We start from the raw sequence: 14,517 nt of genomic DNA, 5'->3' as shown, positions 1-14,517 counted from the left end.
ATATTTGCTTATATGATATCAAAATCACCAAGAACATGAAAAACGTTGTTGGTTGACTCTAACTAAGCCAATTTGGTTGATGCTATGGTATGAATGTGGTTTGTTCCCCAGAGGTTCACACGTTGGAAGCTCGGTCCTCAGTATGGCAATGTTAAGAGGTGGTGGAACCTTAAAGAGATAGGGCCTAGTGAAAGGTGGTTAAGTCATTGAGGGCATCCCCCTTGGAAAGTATTAAGGCAGGTCTAACACAGTGAGTTAATTTCTCAAAGAGTTGATTGTTAAAAAAAAAAAAAAGGGGGGGGGGGCATGCCTGAATCTTTCTCTGGTTTTCTGTCTCTCCATGTGATCTTTCCCCCTAGTACACATTCCCACCATGAGATGCAGCCAAGGGGGCCCTCACTGGCAGCCAAAGAGACGATGCTACCCAATCTTGGACTTTTTGATCTCTAAAACTATGAACTAAATAAACCTCTTTCCTTTAAAAAAAAAAAAAAAAATCTTGGTTTCAAGAATGTTGTTACAGCAATAGAAAACAGACCAATAAGGTTGATTTGATTGTTTTGACACTGTACACTTAGTAAATTCCACAAGGTGTAAAAAATCAGTAAAAATTAATTTAACCATTGGGAAAAGCTTTCTATATTCTGAATGGGCACTGTGTAGAGAAAATGCAAAAAAATGAAAGTAAGAGAAAAAGTATCATGTTTAATTTTTTCATGAGACATGTTAAATATAACTATTTGTTTCAATTAAATTTTTTTCTGAAGAAGCTTAAAATTATTAAGTAGATCTCAACCCTGGATGTACATGAGCTTCACAAGGGAGCATTAAAAAATACAGATGCCCTGTCTCAAACCTACAGAATCAGAATTTTTGTGCCTTGGCACTAGTATATTTTTCCTTCGCAGGTGATTCTAAGGAGTAGCCAGCATCCAGAACTACTGAGTCAGCTGATTTCTGAATACTAAGTTATCAGGTATTCATACGAACAAACAAAGGATACCAGTTATTCCTTTGAGTTCGAACTACCCCTATTCATAACTATTTAATAATGGTAGTTTAGCCTGGTTTGGGATAGTTGTCTGGCTGACCCATATCTGACTGAAGAAGCAACACTGCTCTTTCTTAAACAGATTTAACTTGATTGTAAGTGTGAGTTTTTGTTTCTTTGGTGCTTCCTCCATGGGCCATGATGTGGTTGTTTTTGAAGTTACAGATTTCAGAGAGCTGAAATGTCTATTTCAAGAAATACAGCTGGTTTCAATAGATAAATATGAGCTCATTTCCATGGAAAGTATTTCATCAAGTAAAGCAGAGTTACAAAAACAATACCAGTTTGTCCCCAAAATAAGTAATTATACTCATCGTTTGTAATATGTTAAATAAACCACAAGATGGTGAATTGTGCTCAGGAATATTTTGAAAAGTTATACTCTACAAATGTTTGGGGTGACAAATTTGAAGTATTGGTATAGTTAACAGTTTATGTCACTACTCTGTTGACGTACACAAAGCAGGCAGTTGTAACAAGAGTTTTGAGAGGAAAGTGTTGCTGATTTTTTATAGGGATTTGGAAACCTGAAAACTAAGTTCAAGTCTCCTCTATAATCTTGTGACTAATTCTATATTCCCAAGAGGCTCATAAATGGGAATTTCTAGCCAGATGCAGAGAGATGAGCTATTTTCAGGACATACTGGAAACATTGAGGCTCTCTTAACTGAAGCAATCAGAAGTTACTAGAACAGAGTCGAAAGTTGATCAACAAATTTCAAACATTTTGTTTCAACTTTAGTCAGAGAAATGAACACAAATGCATCCACTAATCTTTGGATATTGAGTCACAATTGGAGTTCTAAGCTGCCTTTCTTGGTTAAACCACACCCATGATTTCTCGTTCCCATTTCTTAAAAGTGAAGCAGGACCATAAAAATAGCTATAAAATGCCTGAGTGCAAAATCTTTCTAGATTTTTACTGTCCTTTTCCAACCTTTTATAGATGTGTATTATTCTATGACTAAGTAGTAGCAGTAGTTAGTTCATGTTGCTTTTTTTAAAGCCTGATAGTATTTTTTGGTTGAGATAAAATTCATATAACATAAATTTTACCAGTTCAATCATTTTAAAGTGTACAATTCAGTGAGGTTTGTATATTCACAATGTTCTGCAACCATCACCATTATCCAGTTCCAGAAACTAGCCATCATCACACACACACAAAAAGAACCCTTTGCCATTATCTGTCATTCCCAGTTCCCCCACCTCCCTCCATCTCCTGGCAACCACTAATTCATATTTTGTCTCTCTGGATTTGCCTCTTTTGGACATTTCATATAAATGGAATCATACTATATGTGGTCTTTTAGTATCTGGTTTCTTTCATTTAATGCTTTCAAGGTTCATCCATGGCACAGCATTTATTGATTTTTTTTAACATGGCTTACATTCATGGGCTGCTACAGTTTGGATGTTGAATGTCTCACAAATTTCCACGTGTTAAAAAATTTGGTCCTCAAGGTAGTGCTATTGGGAGGTGGTAAAATCTTTGAGTGGGTGGGGCCTTAAGGGATGTCCTGATGTAATTAGGGGCATGCCTTTGAAGGAGATAGTCAGATCCCACCCATCTTTTTCTTTTTGCTTTCTGGCCATAAAGTGAAAGTCTTCTCCACCATGTACAACGCAACCATTGCTATGCAGCACTCCCACCAGAGGTGAAAAGCAATGGGTTTGACCAATATTGGTCTGAAACCTCCAAAACCATGAACCAAAATTAAACCTTTTCTCTAGCTAATCTAATTATCTCAAGTATTTCATTATAGCAACCAGAAGCTGACTAACAAACAGATGGGCCCATATGCCAATTGACTTAGCTTTCATGGAAACAAATTATTTGTTGGCACTCACATTAAATAAATTTATGTGATATTTAATTAAATTTAAAAATTATAGTAGCAAATATAATTGGCATAAACAGGTCTGTGACCAAACACTGCCCTAAGTATGTACCTGAGCTGTAAAGAGAAAAACTAAGCCAATTTATTATGATTGCCATTGCTACAATGATCTCTGTGCTCTGAATAACAATCAGCATGTTTCAGAGGGGAAGGAGAACATGGGTTAGCCCAACGAGTTGTTTTGGTGTTGGTCAATGGTCCATTACCCAGGACGGAGGGGGATGCGTGCAGAAAGGTGCAGAAGTGGTAAGTGTCTACTAGACAATCCAATACAACCTCAACTGGTACCTAAAAAGAAGTCTTCTATCTTCAAAAAGAAGCAAGGGGGGTTGGGGCTGCAGCTCAGTGGTACTTCACTTGCCTAGCATGTATATGCGCCTGGGTTCTTCCCCAGCACCCAAAAAAGAAATAGGAGAGGTAAGGATGTGCTCCCATAAAGACAGTTTATTCTTTCACCACTATGAAAGCTTTACCATGCTACTGTTTTTCAAGGAGCAGCACAGACATTTTCTCTATAAAGTCTTCCCTAAGCCTCAACTCCCCACAGTGCCTGCATGCTCTCCCTTCCTTTTAGTTTTGAAAGTACTTACCTATCTCTTATGTTAGTTGTAACCACTAGTCATAGAATGTTCTTTCTTCCATACCATGCCATAAGCTACCATGCCAAAAACTGTTATACCCCTTATTGCCACCAGCACAAGAAAAGAGGTGGTGCTCAAAATGTGGTAGATTTTTGTGCATGGTGAGAGATAGGGGTTTAGTTTCATTCTGCTGCATATGGATTTCCAGTTTTCCCAGCACCATTTATTAAAGAGGCTATCTTTTCTCCATTGCATGTTTTTGGCACCTTTGTCTAGTATGTCTGTATTTATTTGGGTTCGTGTCTGTGTCTATTCGTACCATTGATCTACCTGTCTAATTGGCGCCAATACCATGCTGTTTTTGTTACTATTGCTTTGTAGTATAGTTCAAGTTCTGGTATGCAGTACCCCCTGCTTCACTCTTCCTGCTAAGGATTACTTTAGCTATTCTGGGTTTCTTATTCTTCCAGATGAATTTCATGATTGCTTGCTCTATTTCTGTGAGGTCATTGGGATTTTAATTGGAATTGCATTGAATCTATCATATATTGCTGGTGGGGTTGCAAATTAGTGCAGCCACTCTGGAAAGCAGTGTGGAGATTCCTTAGAAAACTCGGAATGGAACCACCATTTGACCCAGCTATCCCACTCCTTGGCCTATACCCAAAGGACTTAAAATCAGCATACTACAGTGATGAGCCACATCGATATTCATAGCTGCTCAATTCACAATAGCCAGATTGTGGAACTAACCTAGATGTCCTTCAATCGATGAATGGATAAAGAAACTGTGGTATATATAGACAATGGAATATTACTCAGCCATAAAAAATAATAAAAATTATGGCATTTGCAGGCAAATAGATGAAATTTCATTTATTTATTTTTGTTTTTTTGTGGTGCTGGGGATTGAACCCAGGGCCTTGTGCTTGCAATGCAAGCACTCTATCAACTGTGATGAAATTTCAATCTCAAAAAAACCAACCGATGAATGATCTTGCTGATAAGTGGATGATGATACATAATGGGGGGGGGAGGCAAGAATAGAGGAAGGAGGGACTGTATAGAGGGAAAGGAGGGGTATGAGGGGTGGGGGAGAGGAAAAAAAAAACCAGAATGAATCAAATACCATTACCCTATGTAAATGTATGATTACACAAATGGTGTGACTCTACTTCATGTACAAACAGAGAAACAAGTTGTACCCCATTTGTTTACAATAAAAAATTAAAAAATAAAAAATGTGGTACAAGTTCAATAAACTAATAAGTTAATTAATTAATTAATGACATGCAATTTTCTACCTGGCTACAGCAACTCATGTCCTTTATCAATACAGAAAAAAGGTGGCAGAATGAGAATTTGATGGGACAAAGTGATGGGTGAATGAAGATAAAAATCAATTTCCACGGGTTCAATCAGAAATTGTGACTCCATGCGTTTAACAGAGACCACCTTTAAACAGGACACTTTTAGTTAATAACACCTCTGATGTCCTTTGATGTAGAGCAAATTTAACAGAGATCTTTGTGTTCAAAATCTCAGCCTTCAACTGTGATTTGGTTTTTCTCAGTAAAATTAAATCACTTTGTGGGTGAATTTTTAGATATACTAACAGAGAACTCATAAGAAAGTAATTTCTAATTAGGCAATTTTTAAAGGCAAAGCAACTGGTTAGGTGAGGAATGCAAAAACAACCCCAAATGCTGCACTGATTTTTTTTTTTTTTTGGCTGTATATGATGAAAAAATTGCCAAGTTCATTTTGATAAGCTTTTGTTAAAAACAACAAACATGCCTGAGCTTGCAAACCATGCCATTTTGAAGAAAATACAATTGAGAGAATTAGAGAATAATGAAAACTGGAATGTCTAATGAAATAACCACAGTAACGGACTTACTAATAAGTCAACACTGTGCTGCCTATGAAAACGGAGAAGAGAGGGGGACAAAATGTAAAGTGAGACAAAATAAAATTGAAATGCCACCTTCATAAATAAATAAAAACCCAGCTACATTCTGCAAGCTAATGCAATTACTGTCTCCAACAGTAACGTGGTAGCACTCACACTTTTGAGAAAACTAATCCTCCCATGCTTCATTAGTCTTAAAGTCACCAAAATGATGTTCCTACAACAAAGGAAAAAGACTCCAAATGAACATACTTTAAACAACCAAAGGCGAGCTCTGCTATTCATATACGGTAGTAGCAAGTCAGTTTGTCAAAGTCAAAACAACTTCAGCTGAGTTTTTTTGTTTGTTTTTATTTCTGCTTCCCATGATTAATCAACAAAATCATGAGATTGGGAGGAAGGTAGACTGGAACATCTGTGTTCATTTCCCTGATTTAGGTGAAACTAAAATTCTCTTCTATCTACCTAACAAAATTCTGGAAAAATTCTAAAGAATGAATTATAACTTGAGCTCTACAGGATCAAAGTTCTGTGTTTTGTTCACTGACACATCCCAAATGTGCAGAAGAGTGTTGTGCAAATAGTAGGGACTCAATAAATATCTGTTAATTTGAATTAAATTTTAAAATGTGAAAAATATTCAGTGTAATACAATGCTAGAATACTAGAAAAGTCAGTTTTAAATTTCTTTAAATTTTAAACCACAACTTGTTATAGGTCATGGTATTAATCATAATAAATGGTCCTCTTACAAGCCACTTTTCTCAAGTCAGTTCCAACACCATAAATCATGTCTTTATCTCTAAACAAACATCACCATCCAGAGCACAGAATCAGAAGAAACTCCAAGGACAGATGGGGGTAGACTTTCCTCTATTTTGATTATTTTTCTTCTTGTAGGGTTCACCCGGGATATATTTGCATATTCATCTTCATATAAGAAGAATTGAAAATATTACTTAGAATTAAGGATCCTTATTTTTTTTTTAAATTATGCTACAAAAGCAGTTTGACTAATTCAATCTCTCTTATCTATTTCAGAATTCTACCGGCTTTTCAAAAAGAAGATAAATAAAAGACAAGGACACGGAAATGATATGATTAGGTGATTGTAGTGATATCATTTTCGTTCAAATGCCTACGGCAATATGCCTGGAAAACAGAACAAGAAGGAAATGAGAAGGCCCAGATTCAAGTGCTGGTTTTCTGTCTAGCTAACATATGACTTTAGCCTACCCTGGAGATCTGGGTCTGTTTCCTGCACTGTGAAAGATGAAGGTTTGAATCTAGGAGATGATGATCTCTGAAACTCTTGATTTCTAAGATCCTGTGATTATAGGTGATCAAGCCCTATCACTAAGTAACTCTTTTCCACCCTTCATTCCTTCGACAGACACAGGTTAGACACCATTAGCTCTAGTCCGTCATGCTTTTGGCAGGGAGACAAATCATGCGAAGGGTAGGGAGCCCGCAGTTGACTTTAAAAGCGAGGAAGCCCAAATACCTTGGAGACAATGTTTCTTCTTTTGGCAGGCCTAAAGATCTTCCTTTTGGGTTAAGCTGGCTGAGAGGCTGGAGCGACCAGATCTCAGCAAAGAATCAGGTAGGGGAAACGAAACACAGACCCTTCAAAATGGAAGTGTTCGGTTTAAAACGCTGAGTTGTTGAGTTCTCATCGCTAAGTATCATTAATCCCCCCCACCCCCTGGATAGGAAGCAACTGGAGAAACTACATTTAATCCATTCAAAATTTTGGAGGCCGGTGTATTTTTAAGGCACCACAAAAGGTAAATAAATATTACTACCAGGGAGTGATGGTTAAACATTGCAGTGAACAGAGAATGCGAGAAAGAGCCGTTCTCTTTTGTACGGGGAAGTCTGCATTTGTAAACCGCGGGGTGTGGAGACCAAAGGCTCTCCCTCTCCAGTCACCTGCGCAGAAATTACGCCAAAGCGCGGCAGGGAACAGACACCAAGAGTGGGCACGTGTCTCAGTCCTGACCCAACAGGCGTACGGTGCGACCCAAGTTGGGGTGGGCGGCTCACGGCGCGCGCTGGGCACTGGGGCAGCAGAGAAAGAATGGAGCGTCCCAGTCCTCCGCCAGCTCCAAGCCCATCCCTACCACCCCACCGTCCCGCCACCCGGCAACTCTGTCACCCGCGTCACCTGAGCCACCTCTCCCTTGGCACAGCCGAGTCCGAAGGGCGAAGAGGGTGAGCGCAGCAGGGAGCTTCCCGGCCCCGGTCCTAGAGATCCAGACACCCAAGCCGCCCGCAAGACTGACTCCAGGACAGCCCGGTGGGGCCAGACTCCAGAGTCCCTGAGACCGTGCAGACCGCCCACTCCCTACCCGATCTCCTGCGGCGCCCGCCCGCAGCCGGGTCCCGCCGCGGCCTCACCTCGCGGGGACCGCTGCAGCCGCGGCAGTGGAGCGCCGACATGCCCCTGGGGCGCACCAGCCGTGCCGCGTCCCTGCGCGGTGGCCTCTTCCCCGGCCCCAGGCACCGCGGTCCGCGCTTCCAAGGGGCGGGAAGCTGACAGGGCGGAGGCACCGGCGGGACTGGGGCCCCAGCCCTGCGGGAAGCGCAGCGCCGGGGGAGGAGTGCGGCGCGGGGTAAATCCCACTGTTCAGCGCCCAAAATGCACTGCCTGCTTCAGACCCGCCAGCTCCGCCGGGAACTGTGCCGGGCGGCCAAAAGGGATTTATCACTCGGATCCGCTCTCTGTTCTGGGGCTCCGCCAAGGGTGAGGGGCGCGGGGGGGAGGGAGGGCTCGTGGTTATGTAATGCATCAGCTCACTGTGTCCTGAGCCAGCTCGCTCCAGGACTGCCCGACTCTCCCCGGAACAACCGTGCGTGTCCCTGACCTAAACTAGTCAAGGGGGCTCTATTCTCAAAATGAACTTTCCCCTGAGGGGTCAAAGAGCAAGATCGGGAAAAGCAATACAGGTACTCTTAGTGTACCTGGCAGTGATCTGGATGCTGCCAGCCAGCCCTAACCACTTCACAGTCCAGAAAACTAAGGTGCCAGTGTTAGTTAAAAGCGTCGAATAGACCTAAGTTCAATTCTGCCAACAAGCACGTAATTTGGGCGATCCCTTCAACTTTGAGCCTCAGTTTATTCATCTGAACAATAAGAGAAAATAATAGCGCTAACTTTACTTGGTTGCTAAGAGGAGAATGAGGTGTAGGCGTCCAGTACAACCAGTCAATGTAGACTTCAAACTTAAAGTCTGCCAGGAGGTACTCCATATAGTCAGATTTTAGACTAACCTTTCGGTAAAACACTCTCCTTGTCAGAAGCAAAGCCTCTGAACTGATAGGATCTGATTCCAACTTCTTGGGCTCAACATGCAACTTCTTGGGCGCCACTCATAGAGTGGTCCACAAACAACACCCCACCACAGATCCTCTGAATCAGAATCTGTATCGTAACGAGATTTCCTAATGGCTCAGATGTACATAGAAGTTTCTAAATAAATTTGACTTTTGGAAAATCTGAGAAGGGAAATAGGAAGTCACTGATACTAGCACTGTTAGCCACTTAGGGGTTTTTGTTTGTTTTTGCTGCACTGGGGATTGAGCCCAGTGCTTGGTGCATGCCACTGAGCCACATCCTCAACCCCACTTGGGGTGTTTTTAAAAAAGACTAATAATCATCTTTCTCATTTTTTCCTTCTGACCATTTTGTCTCTTCCCCTTTCCTCTCTTTCCTGCCCTTTAACTATAAATCTGAATTTAAGTCTTATTTTCACTTGCAAAAAAAAAATTCTAAATTAGCTCTAAGTGAGGACTAGTGACCATATTGTTTAAAATACACGTAAGAAGGAAAGACTACAGCTAGTGAAAGAATTCATTAGCATTTAAAATGAAACTCTAAAGCAGGGCAACCTTGAGCCCTGAATTCTCAGTTGTCAAGGTCTTTAGGTTAAAGCCTTTGCACTTCATAAAATACCTTCGCATTTCATAAAAACACCTTTCTCAGTTAAACATTGTTTTGAATAGTAAATAAGTTCCATTTTCCATTTAAATGATGTAGGACACAAGTTTTGTTTGTTTGTTTGGTTTGGTTTTTTAAGGATAGAAAACTCACAGCTTTCCTTCCCAGTCACCACTTGCAGGGCCTCAAACAAAGCCCAAAGCAAATATTTTGCTTATTCCATTAAGTGCTGTATGGTTGTTGTTTTATTCTGAGAGTGTTAATATTTGTTTTGCCCAACTCTGTCTCTGACAGAAAGAGTTTCATCCTTTAAGAGTTTGATTGTTAGAGGAGGAGGAAGAGAAAAAGGAGGAGGGGGAGGAGGAAGAAAAGAAGGAGTAGGATAAAGGGGATGGGCAGAGCCTGATAGAGAAAGTTCACTTCCTATGGGGTCCCCCACACAACAGCTGTCAAAATACTGCTGCAATGGAAGTGGACAGAGGAAAGGAATCTCCTTTCTCTTAGGTTGGAGGACTAAGGAACTGGGAAGGGATGAAGAAAGCCCTTAAGCTCACCCTCAGTGGGAGAAAAGCAAAGGTAGAACCCAAGAATCCAACCAGACAGGAAGAAAGATGCAGCATCTCTTCTAAAGAGTACTGTCCAATAGTGCTTTCGGCAGTGATGAAAATATCTGCACAGTCCAACAGAGCTCTGCAATGTGGCTCTTTACATCTATGTTTTACTTAAATAATTAATTAAATTTGGGGTGGTTTTGTTGTTGTTGCTATTTGTTTTTGTTTGTTTGGTTGGTTTTTGGTACCAGGGATTGAACCCAAGGGTGCTTAACCACTAAGCCATATCTCCAGCCCTTTTTAAAATTTAACATTTTGAGACAGGTTCTCACTAAGTTGCTCCGGGCCTCCCAAAGTTATTGAGGCTGGCTTCGAACTTGTGAACCTCTTGCCACAGCCTCCTAAGCCACTGGGATTATAACCCTGCGCCACAACACCAAGCTTTAAATTAATATTTTTTTGTGTGTATTTTGTTTGCTTGTTCTTAATGCTATTTGGTTGCACTAGCCACATTTCAAAGGGTTCCATACCATTGTGTGGCTGGCATCTACCATACTAAGCAGCATATAAACCATTTCTGTCCTCACAGCAAGTTCTATGGGACAATGATGCTTACAGGTCAGGATTTTAGTGAGAGGTGAGCCCAGATAAGGAGCTTTTCCAGACCTAGTCATCTGTTCAAAGGCCGATGGGGGAATAATAATTAAATCTGAACTGCTGAGCCCTTGTGAGAGTTGGAATGAGATAATCCATAGAATGTACTTAAATGCAATGCCCTAAACATAGTAAATGTGTTCAAGTTATTAACCCATACTAATACTTAATGGTCTTTTTAAATTGAAGAAAAATAAAAGTTGAGGGTGACAAAGATTATTTGCTTGGTCTAACTTTAGTTCCTAACCTTCTCTAGGCCATCTGTGTACTTCCCTACAAAATCTACAAAAATTGATAAGTCAGGTTAGCAAGACCCCCTTTGCCCCATATCTGATCACCCTGGACATCTGTCCAGGTTCCTTATCCTCCACCGTGTGATGTCTGATCACTCTGACCTACCTTCAGCAAGAATCCTGTTAGGTCACTTTTGCCACAATCTCCCTTTACCCCTGATGTTTCTTCCAGTCACTCTCCATCCTCTGCCCCTCCCCCTCTTCCTTAGCTGTAAATTCCCATGCTGTCTTTGGAGTGGAGCCCAGTCACTCTCCTCTACTGCAAGACTCCATTGTAGTGATTCCTCCCTCTACTTGTCAGTGGTTCTGAATAGTCTTCCTTATGGTGGTTTAATAAGTGTCACTGAATAATTTTTTTTCCTTTAACAGGGGACGTGGTACTATAGTCACATCATTATTAATTAAATAACCTTTGGCTGACATAGTCAGCTGATCTGGCACCTCAGCTGCCATTAATAGCTGTGCTCCGAATCCCTCCCTTCTCTTTCCTCACCAGAGTTGAGTGCTACCTGTACTATTCTAGCCTGGAGGCATAGCATATTTGGTCAAAGCCCTACCATTTGCAGGCAATAAATAACAAGTGCCTTAGCTAAAATCCTATTGTACCACAGTTCAGGGGAATTCATTTTCAGATGAGATTCTGAGAAGCATGACACCGTAGGGTATGTCCATTATGGAAGGAATTGTTTGTTCTTGTCATTTGGTCAAACAAGGATGTGTGGACTCAGCAGAGAGAAAAAAGAACATTGGCTCCAGATAAGGAGAATTTGGAGGGTTCACATCAGAATGAAAGCTACCAAAAGGTTGGAGGTTGGGAATGAAAACTTGAGGCTTTTGCCTACATGGAATTTGAAATTTCATTTTTAAGACTAATAAAGATTTTAAGAATAACTGCAAACAGCATAAATATGTTATGCTGTCAGCTACACAAACTAGGGCAATACATGGACATAGTGAAACTCTTCTCTGAATATCAAGAAACACAGATTTCTGAATAACTGTCTTCTTGGACTACTGTTCAGCTGACTTCTTTCATAACATCATGGCCTCCGGACCCCTTTCAAATCCACTTTTTTTTTTTTTTTTAGATGTTGATAGACCTTTATTTTATTCATTTATTTACATATGGTGCTGAGAATCGAACCCAGGGACTCACACATGCTAGGCAAGCTGCTCTACGACTGAGCCACAACCCCGGCCCCTCAACTCCACTTTCTTGATTGTCTTCTTTGACTTCCTCATTTACCACTCATTTCTTATCAGCATTATTCAGCCCCTATTTCTTGACTTTCCCTTTATTTATTATTTGTTTTCTTAATTTTGGTGGTGCTGGGATCAAACCCAGGGCCTCACACATGCCAGGCAAGCACTCTCTCACTGAGCCACAACCCTGGCCCCTGCTTTCCTGTCTTGACACATATCTCCATTCCCCCTACTCATGACTGTGGTTAACACCTGCTGTCAGCAACACCGCATTTCCAGTTCTGACCTCCCTCTGAACTCCAGTTCTTGTCACCAGACACCCAATGGATGTTTTCACTTGCATTCTCCCCACCACATCACTTCAAATTTTAGAATGTCAGGAACTGAAGATATCACAACATTGTTCTCTTATCTCCCCAACAACTCTCTCAAGTTTTTCCTTTCCAACCTCACTGTCTTGGTCTGTGGTGCTAAAATTCTCTCATTTACTATGACTTGAAGTCATGGAATCATTTCAATCCATTTTTCTTCTTCCTAGAATCGTGGTATAACTGGAAGATGTTGAATTTAGAATCAGAGTACCAAAATAAAAATCTATTTCTACCACTTTTCAGCAGTATGAGCTTGGGAAATTTCATAACCCATCTGACCCTCAGATTTCTCAGCCATAAAATGAGGCCATTATTATCACTCGAAAAATGTTGAATGAGCAGCAACTTATCCCAGCCTCTGTGTTAATTAAGTACTGTCAACCTCTGCACTATTGATATTTTGGCCTTGGTGATTACTTTGCTATGAGGTTGCCCTGTACATTGTAGAATATTCCACAGTATCCCTGGTCTTTACCTATTAGATTCCAATAGTAACACCCTATTCAAGATAATCAAAATTGCCCTCAGACACTGCTAAATGTTCCCATGGGATGAGAGCAACACTGGAGGGAGACACAGTGCTTTCTTCTCTGGGTGCTTCAGAGATGAACCCAGAGATGACAAAGGGAAAGTGACCTTTGCTTAACCTGTGCCATCATTTGAAGGACATGGATGTTGATTCAGTTAGCTATTTCACTGCCGTGATTAAAAGACCTGATAAGAACAACTTTTAGAGGAGGAAAAGTTTGTTTGAGGCCTCAGTCTATAGATATCTGTCTGCATTCCTCAGATCTCAAGGTGAGGCTGAATATCATGGCAGAAGAGTGTGGTGAAGGGAAGTGGCTCACATGATGATCAGGAAGCAGAGAGATTCCACTCACCAGATACAGAATACATACCCCCAAAGACACACCCCACAATGACTCACCTCCTCCACCCACACCCTATTTACCTTCAGTTACCACTCGGTTAATCCCATCAGGGGGTTAATTCACTCATTGGGTTAAGGTTCTCATAACCCAGTCATTTCTCCTCTAAACCTTCTTGCATTGTTTCACACAAGAGCTATTGAGGGACACCTCACATCCAAACCATAACACACGTCCACTCCTGGTTCATGAATCTCTGTCAAAGTGTATTCTCTGAAAATCACAGGTATAAGAACATTTTTTGGAAAAAAAAAATTTAGATTGTATTATTTTGAAATATTATTTGTTAGCAAATATCATTCTTTTTTTTCAGTATATTTTGTTTTATTTTATTGACTCATTAACAATTATGCATAACAGTGGGTTTCATTATGGCAGATACATACATGCATATGACAAATTTTGATCAATCTTATTCCCCTTTACTTTTATTTTGCCTTCCCTCCTCCCTCCCCTGATCCAATGAAAGCAGTTGTAAAAGGGAAGCTGGTAACAACGACTACCAAATCTTGTGCTTCTTAAATGAATTCCTCCTATGCACTCCTCTTTCTCAGTTTCATGTTCATCAAGCTGGGTTTTTTTGTTCGTTTGTTTGTTTTTTGGTACCTGTTGCTATCCTTGTTTTCTATTATGATTTGGGGGTCTTATATTTCTTACTGGAATGTTTTTCATCATTATGTACATATGGAAGATGATATGTGAAAAAATCCTGAGAAAAAGAGTTTTTAAAAAGACCTCAATTTTGAGTCAGATGATGAAAAGAGAGGATCATAAAAGTTTTTTACTCTGATTAATCTTACAAGTGTAGTTTCAGCCATGTCTTCCTTTTGACTGTCAGAATCACTGTTGCCAAGCAAGATTCTGTTTTCTGGTTTCCCAGCGCCATATTTTGCTTCATCTTTCTTGGACTGCTGAAAAGCTCCATGTAATTTTCCTTTTTCTTTTTGCTATATTTGGTTGCTATCAAATGTAAACGTGCTCCAATATCCACCCGGCTCACTTCTATCTTCTTCCGTTCACTGCCAAGTTTCGGAGGTATTTCCAGGCTCCTCTTAAACCTTTGTCGTTTGACATTATTGGACGTTATCACTTATTTTCTGTAATGCTGTCCAGGTTTGGCTTTTCCTTGCA

At 40.6% G+C, this 14,517-nt stretch overlaps 1 protein-coding gene across 4 annotated transcripts in view; it reads right to left on the bottom strand.

Annotated features, from left to right (window-relative positions):
* Positions 1-9,683, bottom strand: part of SLC16A12 (solute carrier family 16 member 12) — a 90,500-nt gene extending 80,817 nt beyond the window's left edge. For 3 of the 4 annotated variants that reach the window (XM_079138250.1, XM_079138249.1, XM_079138248.1), the window contains exon 1: positions 7,846-9,683. The gene's annotated coding sequence lies outside the window, so the exon portion shown is untranslated. The other variant, XM_079138254.1, reaches the window with a different exon arrangement.
* Positions 9,684-14,517: the final 4,834 nt, after the last annotated feature.

Source organism: Sciurus vulgaris, assembly GCF_902686455.1.
Source record: "Sciurus vulgaris genome assembly, chromosome: 4".
NCBI lineage: Eukaryota > Metazoa > Chordata > Mammalia > Rodentia > Sciuridae > Sciurus > Sciurus vulgaris.
Note: the sequence above shows the minus strand (reverse complement) of the source record. Positions and strands in the feature narration are given on the sequence as shown.